The sequence below is a fragment of the Eumetopias jubatus genome, unplaced genomic scaffold (genome assembly GCF_037043125.1).
Source record: "Eumetopias jubatus isolate StellerSeaLion01/CBP00866 unplaced genomic scaffold, mEumJub1_p1.0 scaffold_12, whole genome shotgun sequence".
Lineage (NCBI taxonomy): Eukaryota > Metazoa > Chordata > Mammalia > Carnivora > Otariidae > Eumetopias > Eumetopias jubatus.
The window spans coordinates 104126976-104134394 of NW_028274818.1; the positions used below are offsets into that span (position 1 = coordinate 104126976).

Genomic DNA, 7419 nt, shown 5'->3' on the forward strand with positions numbered 1-7419 from the left:
CCCCTTGGTCTTGCCTCTTCCTCCTCTACTGCTTCCCCAGGTGGCCGGCCCTCTATGGCATGGCATTTTCCTTCTCTGCAGGAAATGAAGTTATAAAAACCTTCCTTCAGTGTCATTACCCTCTCTGTGTCATCATTCAGTCACCTGTATAAATTAAAACGCTGTGAGTATAAGAATTGAGCCAAAAGGCATCCATATTGCAGGGCGCCTGGGTGGCTCAGTTGGTTAAGCGACTGCCTTCGGCTCAGGTCATGATCCTGGAGTCCCGGGATTGAGTCCCGCATCGGGCTTCCTGCTCAGCAGGGAGTCTGCTTCTCCCTCTGACCCTCTTCCCTCTCGTGCTTTCTATCTCTCATTCTCTCTCTCTCTCAAATAAATAAATAAAATCTTTAAAAAAAAAACAAAAAACAAAAGGCATCCATATTGGAAAGAAAGGAGGAAAAACTCTTCATTTACAGATGACTTGATTGTTTATGTAGAAGATCCAATGGAATCGACAAAAAAAGCTACTAGAGCTCTAAGTGATTTAAGCACAGTCACAGGATACAAGAGCAATACATGAAAATCAATTGTTTTTCTATATACTAATGACAAAAAATGGAAGTCAAATGAAAATGGTATCACTTATGATAGCTTCCAAATATGAAATACTAGAAACAAATACAACAGATGTGCAAGATCTGAACACAAAAACTATAAAACATTACTGAGAGAAATTAAAGATTAATGAATGGAGATTTCATACATATGTATGAACAGTGTTCAATACGGCTCAGATGTCAGTTCTCCCCAAATCAACATGTAGATATAACACAATCTCAACCAGATCCCAGTAAGCTGTTTTGTAGAAATTGCAAGACAATTCTAAAATTCCTGTAGAAATTCAAAGTACTTAGAATGACTAAAAGCTTGAAATTGAAGTACATAGTTGGAGGATTTACACTACCTGCCTTTAAGAATTACTATAAAGCTACTGTAATCAAGATGTATTGGTGTCAAGACAGATAAATAGATCAGTGGAACAGAACGGAGTACAGAGAGACTCACAATTATGTGGTCAATTTATTTCTAACAAAGATGCAAAGGCAATTCAGTGGAGAAATTAGTCTTTTGAACAACTGGAAATTTAGATTTAAAAAATGAACTTGAATTCATATTTTGCACTACCTACAAAAATTAACTCAAAATGAATCATCAGCCTAAATGTAAGTCCTAAAATTAAGTCAAGGAAGAAAAAAAAACAAAAAACCAGGGCACCTGGGTGGCTCAGTCGTTTAGCATCTGCCTTCAGCTCAGGTCATGATTCCGGGGTCCTGGGATTGAGTCCTGCAGGGCTCCTTGCTCAGCGAGGAGCCTGCTTCTCCCTCTCCCACTCCCCCTGCTTTGTTCCCTCTCTCGTTATGTGTCTCTCTGTCAAATAAATAAATAAAACCTTAAAAACAAAACAGGAGAAAATCTTTGAGACTTTGGGTTAGGCAAAGATTTCTTAGATTCAACACCAAAAGCATTAAAGAAAATATGACAAATTGGAGTCCCTCAAAATGAAATGTGTTCTTCAAAAGATACCATCAAGAAAATGAAAACAGAAGCTACAGACAGGGAGACAATATTGGCAAATCACATAACTGACAAAGGATTTGTATCCCAAATATACAAAGAACCCTCAAAATTTGTGGGAAAAAAATCCCAGTTGAAAATAGGAGCTAAAGATTTGAAGAGATACTTTGTCAAAGAAAGACATACAGTTCACAACCACATGAAAAGATGTGTAACAGCATTAGTCATTAGGGAAATGTGAATGAAAACCACAGGGAGATCACATTGTATATCTGTTAAATGGCTCAAATTGAAAGACCAGCCATTCTGAGTGTTGGCAAGGAAGTGAAGCCACTGGAAATGTCCTACACTGCTGGTGGGAATGTACAGAGGTGCAATTATTTGCACCATTCCTTAAAAAGTTAAATATATACCTACTACAGGTACACACACACGTACCTCATATCACAGTGCAGACCAGCCACAAGTGGGAACTCGTAAAAAGGAAAAGTCTCAGGCCCCACTCCAAGCTGTTGAAGTTTGAGAACCACTGCCCTGGGGCAAGGACGCGGACTTTGAGGACCTGTCTTGTCTGCTACCTTTCCTTTTCAGGGCAATCCTGTGAGAAAAAGGAATTTTATTCCCACCCAACAAAGGAAGAAATGAAGGCTCAGGGGGGTCACCGCATCACTCCCGTTCCCTCCACCAGGCAGGTCTAGAGTCTGGACAATGCTCAGGGCTGTGTGTCTTGTGAGCTTGGTGATTTCCCAAATGATTGTCCTTCTTCCCAACTCCCCCAGCAGCCTAACTTCCCCCACCTTCTCTCTCCTTCCACGGCCCTTCCTATGAAGGCCATTCGTCAGTGCTGCTTTCATCCGGCCACTGGCCAAGTTCTGGGGAAAGAAAGGCAGCAGGGATGAGAGTGTGAGGAGGGGCAGGCCATGGAGGTATGGGAAGATGAGAAGGGGTCTCTGAGAACAGAGAAGGAGGAGAAACCGGGGGCCAGATCTTGGTCTCTTTTCTTCCGCATGTCTGCTTGTGCGCCACGGCTGACATCAGCACTCTGTTTACTTCCTCTTGTTTTCCACTGGAGGAGGGAGGACGGGCCCAGAGAGGATGTGTCCTGCCCTGGGTGGGGGCAGGCATGCAGTGAGCCCTCCAGAAATGAGAGCCCAGCTGGGAAGGGAAGACTCCCCCATGTGAAGCAAGTGGAAGGAGGCCCCAAAGTTAATGCTGGAACAGGTGGGGATGACACCTCCCACTTCCTGGGTGCTGGGTGTTTTGCCGGTTTGCTGTATTCTTGATGCTTTGACATCTGGGGCCTCACTGACCAGGGAGAGACTGCTCCTTGCAGTGTTAGCCAGCTCCTGGAGATAGCAAAGACTTGCCCAGGAGCATGCCTTTCTTTTTATTTTATTTTATGTATTTTTAAAGATTTTATTTATTTAAGAGAGAGCGAGCTAGTGAGAGAGAGCATGAGCGGGGAGAGGGAGAAGCGGGCCCCCCCACCAAACAGGGAGCCCGATGCGGGGCTCGATCCCAGGACCCTGGGACCATGACCTGAGCTGAAGGCAGACGCCCAACCGACTGCGCCACCCAGGGGCCCCAGGAGCATGCCTTTCATATGCACACCAGCCAGTCCAGAGCCCACACTCCAAACCACCGCCTCTATCTGATGCTCCAGGAGGGCGATATTCCTCTACCCCATTCCCCCCAGGGCAGCCCCTCATCCCCAGAACCTGCTGAAATTATTCCCACTGGTCAGTCCCAAGCCTGCTTATTCTGCTTTGCCTTGCCTTTTCCACAGACACTGTGATAACGTCTCCAGCCCCTGTTTCCCCTTCACTTCCTCGGCCTCCTGACCGACTTTGGTGCCTCCCGACATGGCCCCGCTCAGAATTCTGTGCCTCCTGTTTCTAGAGGTCTGTGAGCATGAATTCGTATTTCACGGCAGTCATTTCTGCGTCTTTGTGTCTTACCATACCCGATGCAAACAAATCCAAATACGATTTGATTTGATTTTTTAATTTTTTTTTTTTTTTGCTTTTGGTTGTTTTTATTACGCACTGCATTAACACACTGCATAACCTTCTAGAAGGGGTAGATGAGTATGACTGAGTTATTTTTCATCAATCAGGAAAATGCTTCCTTAATCGACATTCTCCAAACCCTTTGTAAAGATTAACTCCAGAGATCCGCCTATCCCTTTGCATCTAACTCCACTGATACGGATAATAGGCAACCCTGTTTTCCTTGCCCCCGTTACTGAACCCGTGGATGTGCGCCGTGGCATAGCCGGGGATGACCAAGCACACGGCCATGACCCCGATCCCGGGCAGGATCCCGAACCACATGGCAGCGCGGTTGCCGGGGCCAAACCTGCCTTCCCGGCCCGGTAAAGGTGACCCGGCCTCGGCCCCCTTCCCTATAATTCTATTTTAAAACAGTAGTTAAGTCTCCCCAAGCCCCAGGAGGTAGGCAGGGTCTGTTACGGTCCTCATTTTACAAGAGGAAACTGAGGTCCCGTGGGAGGCTATGAACATCGCTTAAGGTCACATTGCCAGTAAATATCCGCTGTGGTGTGGGGTCTGCTCTTGTGCACGGTGACATTTTCCCCACGCAGTGACAGAAGTCAACAGTCCTCTGACCCACATTACAGCCAGGGTTCCCTTGTCTGGGTTGTCTTCCTGCTACACAGGGAGATGCTTAAGGACAGACTGGCTCATGGAGCTTTGGGTCCCTGTCACCGGCTTTATGCACAGGGCAGTCAGGGCTGACTTGTGTGGATGGAGAGAAGGCAGAGAGGTCTTCATCTTTAAAGGGTGGGCGTCAGGCGTTGAGGATCCATGTAGCTCTCCAGTCAGTGTGCAGTGTTTTCTGTGTTGCCTCATTCTGTCCCCACTCAGACCCTCTAAGGGAGGTGGCTGTTATCCCCACTTGACAGACGAGAAAACGGGCTCAGGGAAGGGAAGGCATTTGCCCAGCTGTCTGACCCAGAGCCTGCCTTCTGTGGAGTCGGCCTCTGTCACATTCACACGTTTCATGTGTGTCATGTGGCCGAGACTTCCTCACCTGTCAGCCTCCTCCTCATGGCCCCTGGCTGCACTCCAGCTCCTGACCAACCTGACACGTGCAGACTGAGCTTCTAGATGAGCACAGAGGGCAGAGACCTGGGAGGCAGGGACTGACCCCTGACCTTGCTGCGTTCCCAGCTGGGAGGAGAGAAAGGATGCTCACAGAGGAGACCTCAGTGCAGTGGAGGGCTAATAAATGTTGAACAAACAGCTCTCCAGAAAAGCAGCCCCGATTCATAGCGTTTGCCCATTTCCATGGTGTAAAAACTCCCACAGTACTGAGTTAACTACTACACTGTGGACCGAATGTTTGCATCCCCACTCCACCCCCCAAATTTACATGTTGAAGCCCTAACTCCCAGTGCGGCTGTATTCGGAGATGGCGCCCCTAAGGAAATAATGAAGGTTAAAGGAGTCATGGGGGTGGGGAGCCGATCCTTTAGGATCAGGGTCCTTATTGAAAGAGTGCTTCTCTCTCCCTCTCTCTCTCCAAGTGCACAGTCTGAGGGAAGGCCTTGTGAACACATAGCAAGATGGCACCACATACAAGCCACAGGCCGTGACCCCAGAATGCAACCTACCTTGCCGGCACCTTGATCTTGGACTTCCCGGACTCCAGAACTGACAGAAACTCCTGTTGTTTAAGCCACCAGGTCTGTGGCACTTCACTGTGGCGGCCCGAGCAGACCACTCCCACTCCCAATGTGAAGTCGCTGAATCTGCGTCGAGAAGAAATGCACAGCAGCGGTGTACCTTTCCCGCTCTACAGACACAATAGCAGGAATAACCGCGAGAGCGTAGAGCACAGTAAAATGTGGTAAAATAAGTAGAGAGGGATGAGCTTCCTTCTTTTTAAATATAATTTATTGTGAGTTTATATATTTAATTTTTTCTTGATTACAATTTTTGTATTGTGATAATGCTCACCTGACGAAATTTACCATTTTTAAGTATACAGTTCAGTGGCATTAGGCACTTAGAGTGTTGTGCACAAACTTAAATTTTAATAATGGCTGCGTTGGAAAGGGGCTCACAACATTCCCCAAAACGTAACAGTCAGCTCCAGCACACTTCCCTCTGTGGGATTCCTGGGTGGTCATTAGGTGACTTAGCAAAATTAGAAGAAAAAGCCAGGAAATGAATTTGCTTATATGCATTTCACGGAATTCTAACTTAAGCTGAATTAGGATTGACACGTAGGTCCTCTTCCTCTTTTTTCCTTCATTTGTAAAATGGTTTTAGTAATCTGAGCTGAGCCCGTGCCCCCAAGGAAACTGGCAAGCGGATCTCAGCTGAGGTGGGGCTGCAGTTCATGTTAGCTCCAAAACCTCATGTCACTGCATGTCCAGCCATGGTATTTACGTGGTTTGGTTTGAAACAGCAGACGTGTATTCTCTCACCATTCTGGAGGCCAGAGGCCCAAACTCAAGGTGTCAGCAGGGTTGTGCCCCCTCTGAAGGCCCTGGAGAGCGTCCTTCCCACCTCTCCCAGCTTCTGGAGCTCACAGGGGTCTCCCAGGTCCTTGGCCGGTTGGCACCTGGCAGGCCCTCCTTCCTGTGTCTGCCTTTCAGTGAAGACCGGCTTCACTGATTTCCCAGTTCAGACGCAGAGTGCATCAGGGCCCTGGGCGTTCATTGGAGGGTGAAAAACTATGAGGAAGTGGTTAACAAATGTGCATGGGGACAACACAAGCGTGTGCTGAGGGTGAGACCCAGGAGGACCGAGAGAGGGGGGGCTTGCATCTGAGACGAGCGCATGGGGGTGGCGACGGCAGCAAGGACCCCAGAGGGAAGAGGCTTCTCCAGAGTCAGGGCACGGTAGCTGAAAGCACCCCACCCGCAGTCCTGTGCCCAGCACACAGTCTGTCACGGGGCTTGACTAACTTGCGGTCTCTGGAGAAAAGTTATTATTTGGTACAAGGAAAGGCCATGTTCCTTCATACATATTGGTGAATGTTGTTTCTGAAGGCAGAGAAGAGGGAGCATCTCTACGTGCTGGATGGGATGCTGCCTGATTCATGAATTACATAAGAAAGCCAATTCTAAGAAAGACGGAGAAGATACCAAAAGCACAGTGGCATCGCTCAGAGTTGGGCTTCCTGTAGCAAAGCAGGGCACGAGTCCTCCCGTCGGCCCGCGTTCTCCCTCCCACAGCCGCCTGAGTGCTGGTCCCACCTGCTCCTCGGGGGTTGATGGGCTGATGCCCCCTTGTGCTGAGCCAATGGAAGCGGTGGCAGGATCCTGATTGGGGGGGGGCGGGGGAGCGAGGAGAGTGCGGTCACGTGGGGGTGCCTGGGGTCCCTCTGGCCAGTGGGGGTGCGCCCTGCAGGGCTGTGGTCAGGTTCACTGTGGGCCGGTCACCTTCCTTTCAGATGGTGGGTTTGCCCCTATCAGTTGTGAGACCTGGGCCAGAGCCCTACCAGAGCCCCATGCCTTACGTCAAAATATTTAAGTTATCATTATCTGCCAAATAATATCTCACTGCCCAGAGAAGTATACCTTCCTAATACAAAAGTGAGAAATGTGTTTTTACACAAATGAAAGTCAGCAAAACAAAGACAACGTATTATTATTACATGAGCCTGGATGATCTGTTTTGGGGTGGTGATATTTGCAGGAGTTTTAAAGACGTGGAATTCTTCAAGTATTTCATATTTATATTGCAAAATTGTTTTTAACATCTCCCCGTAAAATCACTAAATATGTTATGATCATTATTCTCATAGAATTTGTTTCATATGGGTGGTAATGCCAAATTAGACCACGTTTCTTGGATCATTGTAGCTCTGAGAAGCCTCTTCCCTCTGGGG

At 47.9% G+C, this 7419-nt stretch overlaps 2 long non-coding RNA genes and 1 pseudogene across 3 annotated transcripts in view; 1 reads left to right on the forward strand and 2 right to left on the reverse strand.

Moving 5' to 3' along the window:
- The window catches only part of LOC148162874 (uncharacterized), an 11036-nt gene extending 4182 nt beyond the window's left edge, over positions 1-6854 (forward strand). The window contains exons 1-3 of one of the 2 annotated variants that reach the window (XR_015766406.1): positions 2283-2778; positions 3344-3458; positions 5105-6854. This is a non-coding gene — a long non-coding RNA (uncharacterized LOC148162874). Of the gene's footprint in view, positions 1-2282; positions 2779-3343; positions 3459-5104 lie in introns of those variants that run through there. The other variant, XR_015766407.1, reaches the window with a different exon arrangement.
- LOC148162875 (uncharacterized) lies at positions 1514-6854 on the reverse strand. The gene is made up of 3 exons (XR_015766408.1): positions 6011-6854; positions 5192-5329; positions 1514-2155 (listed from the first exon to the last, which is right to left on the reverse strand). It is a non-coding gene; the product is annotated as an uncharacterized LOC148162875 (long non-coding RNA).
- Positions 3238-3951, reverse strand: LOC148162876 (NADH dehydrogenase [ubiquinone] 1 alpha subcomplex subunit 1 pseudogene; annotated as a pseudogene).
- Positions 6855-7419: the final 565 nt, after the last annotated feature.